This window comes from Cherax quadricarinatus, chromosome 44 (genome assembly GCF_038502225.1).
Source record: "Cherax quadricarinatus isolate ZL_2023a chromosome 44, ASM3850222v1, whole genome shotgun sequence".
In the NCBI taxonomy this organism is placed as follows: Eukaryota; Metazoa; Arthropoda; class Malacostraca; order Decapoda; family Parastacidae; genus Cherax; species Cherax quadricarinatus.
Window position 1 is genome coordinate 19,627,812 of NC_091335.1, and position 9,476 is coordinate 19,637,287.

Below are 9,476 nucleotides of genomic sequence, written 5' to 3' on the forward strand. Positions count from 1 at the left end.
ACCTGTACCATGGTTTGTTTCCAATATGTCACAGTGATTGCCTTTTGCTTTTTTCCAACTACTTGTCAAGTGTCATATAAATATATTTACTACTTTTTCTAACAGTCCACTGTGGTACCATTCCATTACAACTATAAGTGAGTTCTAGTAAATGGTTCTTTACTACTGTAATTTGCTAAGCTAAAAGTAATGTTAAGGATATTCCTGTATCTATTCTGTGCCTAAATTCTTTTGATTACAGCACAGGAAGGGTATCCAAGTAGGTCTAGATTCTATAACATTATTACTATTGTTATTACATTCATGGGAGAGCACTAAACCTGTAAGGGTCATGGTGCATCTGGGGGAAGGGGGAAGCATTCAAAGGTTTGATCCAAGGAAGGGTAGGCCAGGTTCAATTCTTTGGATCAATTATTATTATTATAATCAAAAAGAAGCGCTAAGCCACAAGGACTATACAGCGCTGCAGGGCAGGAAGGAAGCGAGGGCATCAGGTGGTAAAAGGGAGATGGATGAGCAACAGGTTACGGATAACAGCGGGGCAGTGGATGGTGAAAGGGTAAAGGGCAGCAAGAGACTGAACCAGAAAGGGCTGAGGGGAGTGCGAAAAGTATCATCAGAGTTTGTGGAGTAAATCAGTCGTTGTCAAGAAGTCAATGAGAGAGTCAGGATTAAAGGAGGGTCCATCAGCAAGAAGGGAAGGTAAAGAGAGAGTAGTAGAACGAAGACGACGTTGGAGGTAAATTCTGCGTGCTCGTTGATAGAGAGGGCAGTCTAACAGAATGTGGCTAATCGATACTGGAACTTGACACTGCTCACAGAGAGGAACAGGGTGCCTCTCCATGAGATACCCATGAGTAAGACGAGTGTGGCCAATGCGAAGGCGGGAGAGAGTGGTCTCCCAACTTCGGCACTGATGACAAGAAGACGGCCAGTAACCTATGCTCGGTTTAATAGAAAGAAGTTTGTTACCGAGCAGAGTTGACCAACGTTGTTGCCAACGGGTGCGAAGGTGGGTAGCTATTGCAGCAAAATAGTCCAGAAATGGAACACCTCGATAGGAAATTGGTAGGTCATGTACTGCTGACCGCGCAGCAGTGTCTGCCTGTTCATTGCCCTGTACGTCGACATGACCAGGGACCCAACAAAAAACAATATCTTTATGTTTGGTAGAGATACGGCGTAGCCAAAGTTGGATACGGAGAACTAGGGGATGAGATGTATCAAATTTTCGTATAGCCTGTAGAGCACTAAGGGAGTCTGAGACTACTACAAATGATGACACAGGCATAGATGCGATACGAATAAGTGCTGCAAGAATGGCATACAGTTCAGCAGTAAAAATGCTAGCTGAAGATAGTAAATGCCCTCGTACGACGCTGTCCGGAAACACTGCTGCGAATCCGACGCCGTCTGAAGACTTAGAGCCATCTGTGTACACAGCGGTGGCATGAGAATGGGAGTGGAAGTGATCAAGAAAAAGAGAGCGGGAAGCCACCGTAGGCAGTTGAGCTTTCGAGCAAGGGAGTGAGAAAGAACAGACCCGAACAGCTGGAACTTCCCAGGGGGGTAGGGAAAAGTGAGATGCTACATGAACATATAAAGGTGGTAACTGAAGGGAAGACAAGAGTGAATGTAGGCGAAGAGAAAGGGACGGAGCAAACAGGGGCGGCGAACGAATAAAGAATGTCTACTAATATCGGTGACCATTCTATAAATGGAAGGATTGTGTAGATCGTGAGAGCGTACATAGTAACGAAGGCAATGGGCATCACGGCGATCAGACAAGGATGGAACATTTGCTTCTGTATAGAGGCTCTCAACAGGGGAAGAGCGAAAAGCACCAAGGCACAAACGTAAGCCTTGGTGATGGATAGAGTTAAGGCTAGAGAGAGTAGCAGGAGAGGCCGCAGAATAAATCTGGTCACCATAATCGAGTTTCGATAAAACGAGGGCTGAATGTAGGCGAAGCAGAGTTCGACGATCAGCTCCCCAGGAAAGATGAGCAAGGGTTTTAAGAAGGTTTAGCCGGCTGTGACAAGTTGCCTTCAGAGAGGTAATGTGAGGTTTCCAGGTTAACCGACGGTCAAAGAGAAGGCCTAGAAACCTGACTGTATCACGTTCGGGGATACGGGAGCCATAGAGATACAAAGGATGATCGGAGATAACAGAGCGTCTAGTGAAAGTAATTTGGTGAGTGTTGGTACTTGAAAATTTAAACCCATGTGTGGTGGCCCAAGTGGAAACACGGTCGACCGCAAGCTGGAGAGAAACTGCAATAAGGTGACAGTCAGCGCCTGCACAAGCAATAGCGAAGTCATCAACATAGAGTGATGACCAAATATTGGGTGGAAGAACAGAGGCCAAATCATTTATAGCAAGGAGAAAAAGTGTTGTGCTTAGAACACATCCCTGAGGGACACCTTCAGCTTGGACGAAGTCCGGGGAAAGAACATTATTGACTCGAACACGGAAATGTCTGTCAGTTAAAGGATGGTAGATTGCCTCGGAGGCCTAAGGAATGGGCCTGGGCCAAAATATTATACCTCCAAGTTGTGTCATATGCCTTCTCAAGGTCAAAAAATATGGCAATAACTGAGTGATTATTCGCAAAGGCATTACGAACATACGTATCCAAGCGTAGTAAGGGGTCTATGGTAGAACGACCCTTACGAAAGCCATATTGACTAGCGGAGAGACTGTTGCGAGTCTCTAAATACCACATTAAACGTCGATTTACGAGGCGTTCCATCACTTTGCAAACTGCACTTGTAAGAGCGATGGGGCGATAGTGGGAGGCATCATGTCCTGTAGTACCCGGTTTGCGGAAAGGGAGAACAATGGCAGATTTCCACAGCTGGGGAAGAACTCCTTGTGCCCAAATAAGATTGAAGAGGTGTAAGAGGACTACAAGGGCTGACCGATGTAAATGTTGTAACATACGAATATGAATGTCATCAGGCCCAGCTGCCGATGATCGGCAAGCTGAGAGCGTTGCCTCCAGTTCTTGAAGTGTAAAAGGCACATTATACTGTTCTTCTCCGAGAGAAGAAAAGTCCAAGGGTACTAACTCTCTGGCAGACTTTGAGGAAAGAAACGAGGGGCATAGATGGAGCCCTTGGGAAATACGGACCAGATGTGTGCCAAGTTCAATGGCAACGTCGAGAGGGTTTGCTATATCAACACCAGTGACCCGTAGAACAGGAGCCGGGTCAGGAGAGTATTTACCACTCAATTTCCTCACTTTTTTCCAGACTGCACTCATAGAAGAAGCAGAGGTGATGGTGGAAACATAGTCTCGCCAACAAGTGCGTTTAGCTTCACGGATGACACGGCGAGCGATCGCACGCTTCTGCTTAAAATCAACAAGTCTCTCAGCGGTTCTATTGTACCGGTACCTGCCCCATGCAGCACGTTTCAAACGTACTGCACGAGCACAAGCAGGAGACCACCAAGGCACGCACTTCTGAGAATGCCTGCCTGAGGTTTGGGGTATAGAATGAGAAGCTGCGGTATAAACTGATGTCGAGAAGATGTGTAGGAGCTCATCAATGGAGGATGAAGAAGGAACCTCACTAAAAGCAGTGAGGTGTGAGTAAAGATCCCAATTTGCCCGATCAAATTGCCAGCGAGGGCTACGGAAAGGTGGTGAATAGGAAGGGGAAGTAAGAATGATCGGAAAATGATCGCTGTCATGTAAGTCTGGTAGAACAGACCAGGTGAAGTCTAGTGCAGTGGAGGAAGAGCAGACTGATAGATCGATGCAAGAGAGAGTATGAGTACGAGGATCAAAATGGGTGGGAGTACCCGTATTTAAAACATGGAGGGGGTGAGAGGCAAGAAAAGCCTCCAACTGAATGCCACGTGAGTCACAATGAGACCCCCCCCAGAGGAAATGGTGGGCATTAAAATCACCAAGTAACAGAAGTGGTGGTGGTAAGGATGAAACAAGAAAGGCAAAGTCTGGGATAGAAAATGCTCGAGAAGGAGAGAGATATAAAGAACATATTGTAAACCACTTATTCAAGTGGATACGGGCTGCAGTGTAATGCAGCGAGGTATGGACAAATAGTTGACAGTACGGAATATCATTGCGTAGAAGAAGGGCACTTTCATTAAAGGTCCCATCTGAGAAAGGATCCGAAGAATACAATAAATTATAGCCTGAGATAGGTTGGAAAACAGCCGAGTGTAATTTTGGTTCTTGTAAGCAAGCACCAACAGGGGAAAACCTGGAAAGCAACATCTGAAGCTCACCCCGATTACCCCTGAGGCCGCGGATATTCCACTGTAAATAGGCCATGATTGGCGATGAAGAAAATATCAGGAATCTGTAGGTAAAGGCACCTACGGACTAGAGGGGTTAGAAAAGTCAACGTGTGGTGGCATTGGAAGATGTTCAAGTAGCGAAGGAACGGAGCGTTGCGAAGAATGGGGTTGTGAAGATGGAGGAGAGGGAAGAGAAGGAACAGGAAGTGAATCAGTGTCCATTGAAGGTTTAGTCTCTGCAATATATTCTGAAATGGCTTCAAGTGTTTCTGAATTCAAAGATGTATGGGAGACCATATTGGAGATAGGAGGAGGAGGGTGAGTAAAGATTGGGACAGTAATGGACTGTACCAAAGTAGAGGGGGAGGGAAAAGTGTAAGGGACTGGAGATGAAGTGTGGGGGGGGACAGAAGAGGCAGAAACCTGGGAGGTGACAGAAGAGGGAGAAACTTGGGAGGGGACGGGGGTGGAAGGCATAGTACGAGGAGGAGGGTGAATCTCCACACTTGTAATAGAGCCAGAGAGAGGGGAAGAACTAGGTACAGAGACTGGAAAGGTAAAGTGTGGAGGCGGAAGAAGGGAAGGAAGGGGCAAAGAAGATTTGAGCAATGTGGATTTTTTGGACTTCTGAGTAGAGGGGCGATTGGTATTAGGTGTCGTACGAGGTCTTGTCGATACTGGGGCTTGTGAGGAAGGACGCGAAGATGTGAGAACAGACTGAGTTGTAGTCGGGACGTCAGAGCCAAGGACAGCAAAAGGATTAGATGCCGTAGTGGCTATGGGAGGGGTAACAACAGAGGAGGCTGCAGAAGATGGGACCCCAGAAGTGGGGGGACGTTTGGAAACACGAGAATAAGAAACACGGGGTAGTCTCCCTTGGAGGCGGAGATGAGTAACTGCCATAGCATAAGGGAGACCTTCTGCCTCTTTGAGGCAACGGATTTCACGTTCATTTAAGTAGACCTGGCAACGGCGGGAGTACGAAGGGTGAGCTTCATTACAATTAAGGCAAGATGGAGGTTGACTGCAAGATGTATTAGAATGGTCGTCGGCACCACAGACTGGGCATTCGGCCATAGATCTGCAATATTTCGCTGGGTGACCAAAACGCCAGCAATTTCTACATTGTTGCGGTGTAGGTATCACCTTTCGAACTTGTAACCGATGTCCCGCGACATATACAGAGGACGGAAGTTCTCGGCTGTCAAAAGTTAAACGAGCCACATTGCAAGGGTAACGTCTCCGCCCCCGGGCAGGAAGGACATAAGTGTCTACTTTGAGGATTGGGAGATCCTGGAGTTCCAGCTGTTCAAAAATGTCATTGCCACATGACTGGAAATTCTGTTGGACTATGGTATGGGGCAGAATGACAGTACCACTACAAGAATTGAGAGAAAGATGTTTTTCAATAGTGATAGGAGTAGTATCGATATTCGAAAGGAGAGAAAGATCATGAGCTTGGGTAGCATTCTGGACAGTGACGATGCGCGTACCGCTCTTGAGAGCGTGAAATGAAATATCTCTGCCAACATGACGCAGGAGCGCTTTGGCAATACTATGGTCAGAAAGGTAGGCAGAAGAAGAAGTTGGTCTTAAAGTAAAGAATTTAGTCCATTGTGTGGTCCGAAACTGAGCGTGGAGAGGGAGTGCTTGACGTGTCGGTCGTTTCCGAGTAGAATGGGAAGGTAACGACGGAGCATCATCAGGAGATTGACGTTGGCGTTTAGGAGTAGGACCGGAGTTGGTCCGGCATGAAATGGGTGGGCGATTCGAAAATTGCCGTACCGTAGAGGGAGAAGCCGGAAGCATAGTCAAAGGAGAGCGGAGTTCAGACAAATCGAAGGAGTCAGTCGAAGCCCCGGTACCTGAAGCGGGTGAGGAAACAGCACCAGCAAGAGGTACAGGGGCATCAGGAGTGTCCGAAGAGTGGTCTAAACACAAGGCAGGGTCAGAATGGGGTGCGGTATCAAGAAGGGGCCCGGGGGTAGTGGTTTCATGGACTAGGGCTGCCATGGTTAGGTTACTCCTTTGCTTTTTGTTTTTAAGAAAAAAAAAGAAAGAAGAAAAGAAAATAAAAATAAAAAAAGAATAAAAAAAGGGGGGAGCGGGGAGGAATAGTTCCCAGGAGGAATGAAAGGGCCGGAAATCTCCCTCCGCGCCCAAGAGGACTCGACACCGCTAGTAGCGCAGATGCAGCATGGAACCCGTGCCATACCCTACCCTTCATGCCAGTAAACCAGCAATCCGGGATAGCAACCTCACATCTGCCGAGCTACCTCGGTGGACAAAAGAGAGGGCGGCCGGATATCCGCCACAAAGCATACCTCCTTCAGCCACCACCCCCGGAATCCGAAAGGTGGCTTCCAGAGATACACCCGTCGCCCAAAAGACACCCAAAGCTACTCCGGGATACCGGAGAGGGATCGGGACATCCCTAGGCAATCCAGGTTCCACGGCAAACTACGCCACCGCCAAGAAACCTCAACGGAATGGGATGGACCCCGGTGTCCTTTCCCCTACCTAGGAACTAGCGCGCCTGTGGGAGAAATCACGAAGGCTAAAAAGAGGAAGGGCAAAAGGGAGGGGTGAGGAGGAGGAGGAGGAATGGAAAAAGGGGAGGATGGGGAGGATGGGATAGGGGAGGGGAGAATGGGGGGTAATTAGGTTCGGTCTGAGGAAGAAGACCGACAGGGCTAATTCCTCAGACCAAGAGCCTCTTCACCACGCCAAGGAGCCCCCCTTGAAGAGGTCTTTGGATCAAGAGCCCCTCACTGGTATCAAGGACTGAGGGGCAGATTTTCTAACATGGTTTCTTAGCAATGTTCCCCTGGATGGGATCCAAAACAGTCAGTCAACACACTGGAAATTATTTTTATTACCAGATGGGCAGTGGCAGAAGGGGTAAAAGTTGCCCAGTATACTTTTCACTGGCCTGGACCACTCTTGTTATTCAAATCACTTTTCACCTTACAAGAAATCCATCCTACGTGGGTGTATTCGGTAATTCATATGCTTGCTCCAACCTTAAAAATGTCGTTTAGATCAGAGAGCCTATTTTTTTTTTATACAAACAATGGTAGATTAAATGATTATTTAGAAAGCATCATTACATACCACAGCTTTTAAATCTCTCAAGGAAGATGCGTCGATGCTAGAGCGCTTGATCCTAGGAACTGGATTTATTCTTCTGCTGGATGGAACCTTAATGTCTTCCATTATCCCCTGGCTCTATATGATGCCTAGATTTAGGGGTTCCCCTGATAAAAAAAAATCTAAAGGCAAATAGTTGAATGTAAAATTAAATTGCTCTTTCCCTACTATTGCATACTAGTAATTACACATATTTTCCACAAACTATAATGATACAACATGTAATATTAGTGCCATTGAGGACTGACACACCAGCAGGAAGTACCAACTATATCCTATATCCACCCTACATCCAAGAACCCCTTAAGGAAGGTTCCTTGATGCTGGTGAGGGGCTCTTGATCTAGGGAATTTGATGACCCTTGTAGATTTAGAGCTTCTTTTTGATTATTATAATAATAATAGGGAATTGGATCTGTGCTCCAGTTCCCTGAATTAAACCTGAACACCTTCCACATCCCCCCACAGGCGCTGTATAATCCTACGGGTTTAGCACTTCCCCCTTAATAATAATAATACGTACGTCCAAGAACCAAACAAAACCATATTTCCACGTATTTGCTGACAGATTGTATAACTAAGAGTAAATTATGTACTATTCATATGTAAATCCTGTATAGGGTAGAATAATATATTCATCTTACCAGAAACTCAATGACATCACATTTTAGATGACCCTCCAGACTGCAACATCCCCACCTCTCCTTCAAAGAGCAGACACTGAACTTTCCCACCTCCAGGACTCGAGTCAAGCTAACTGGTTTCCTTGAATCTCTTAATAAATATTACCCTGCTAACACTCAAAGAACACATCAAATAATAAAGGCCACTTGACTCCATTTACTCCTATCTGACATGCTCACACAAGCCTCTTATGCGAGTAAATTTTAATGACTGGGGAAACTCTTCCTGTTGGGTGTTTATGCAAACAAAAAAAAAAAAAAAGTTGAGAGCATTTGAGTGACCCAATGAAAGAGGAATAAGTTAAGATTCCTTGAATCAAGAGCCCTTTACTGCAGAAAAGAAATAAAAGTTGTAAAGTCCATAAAAGCAAAATCACTAGAAACGGTGACCTTCCAAGAAAGTGAGTTGTCTCGGAATTTGTTAATTTTATTGTATTCAGCAACAACTCACTCACAAATGTTCAAGAAATGTCAAAGTATTTTTATCCACAGTGGCATATTACCAATCATTTTGAAAAAATATCCTGACTTTACCTACTGTAAATAATGTATTACCACTTAAACTTGTTTAAAGTTAAGCATACCTTTGACTATAATAATAATTAAGCATACCTGTTAAAATGTAATATGAATAATTTAGAACGATATAAAAGTTGCATTGTAATATTTTTGTGACCTAATTAATGTCTGCATAAATAACTCATTATGATTGTAAACAGATATAAACATGCAAATAGTTCATTAACACTGTAACTTGTTTAGCTATCAAAATTTGCAGCCCAGTCCCTAAACCCATATGTGCCTCTGTAATCTTTTGACTACCACCCACAGAATGGTCCTTCAAGGAAAGTTTCATGATGCTAGTGAGGGGGCTCTTGGTCCAAGGAATTGGACCTGACCTCTCCTTCCTTTGATTGAACTTGATTGCCTTTTATTCCCCTAGACACTTCCCCATGACTGTAATAATAATAATAATAATAATAATAATAGAGTGGGAGAGGCACTGTCAAGAAATTTTAATAAAAATAAGAAAAAATTTTGGAGTGAGTTAAACAAGTTAAGAAAGCCTAGAGAACAAATGGATTTGTGAGCTAAAAACAGAGTAGGGGAGTTAATAGATGGGAAGATGGAGGTTTTGGGTAGATGGCGAGAATATTTTGAGGAACTTTTAAATGTCGATGAAGAAAGGGAAGCGGTAATTTCATGCACTGGCCAGGGAGGTATACCATCTTTTAGGAGTGAAGAAGAACAGGATGTGAGTGTGGGGGAGGTGCGTGAGGCATTACATAGAATGAAAGGGGGTAAAGCGGCTGGAACTGACGGAGTCATGACAGAAATGTTAAAAGCAGGGGAGGATATAGTGTTGGAGTGGTTG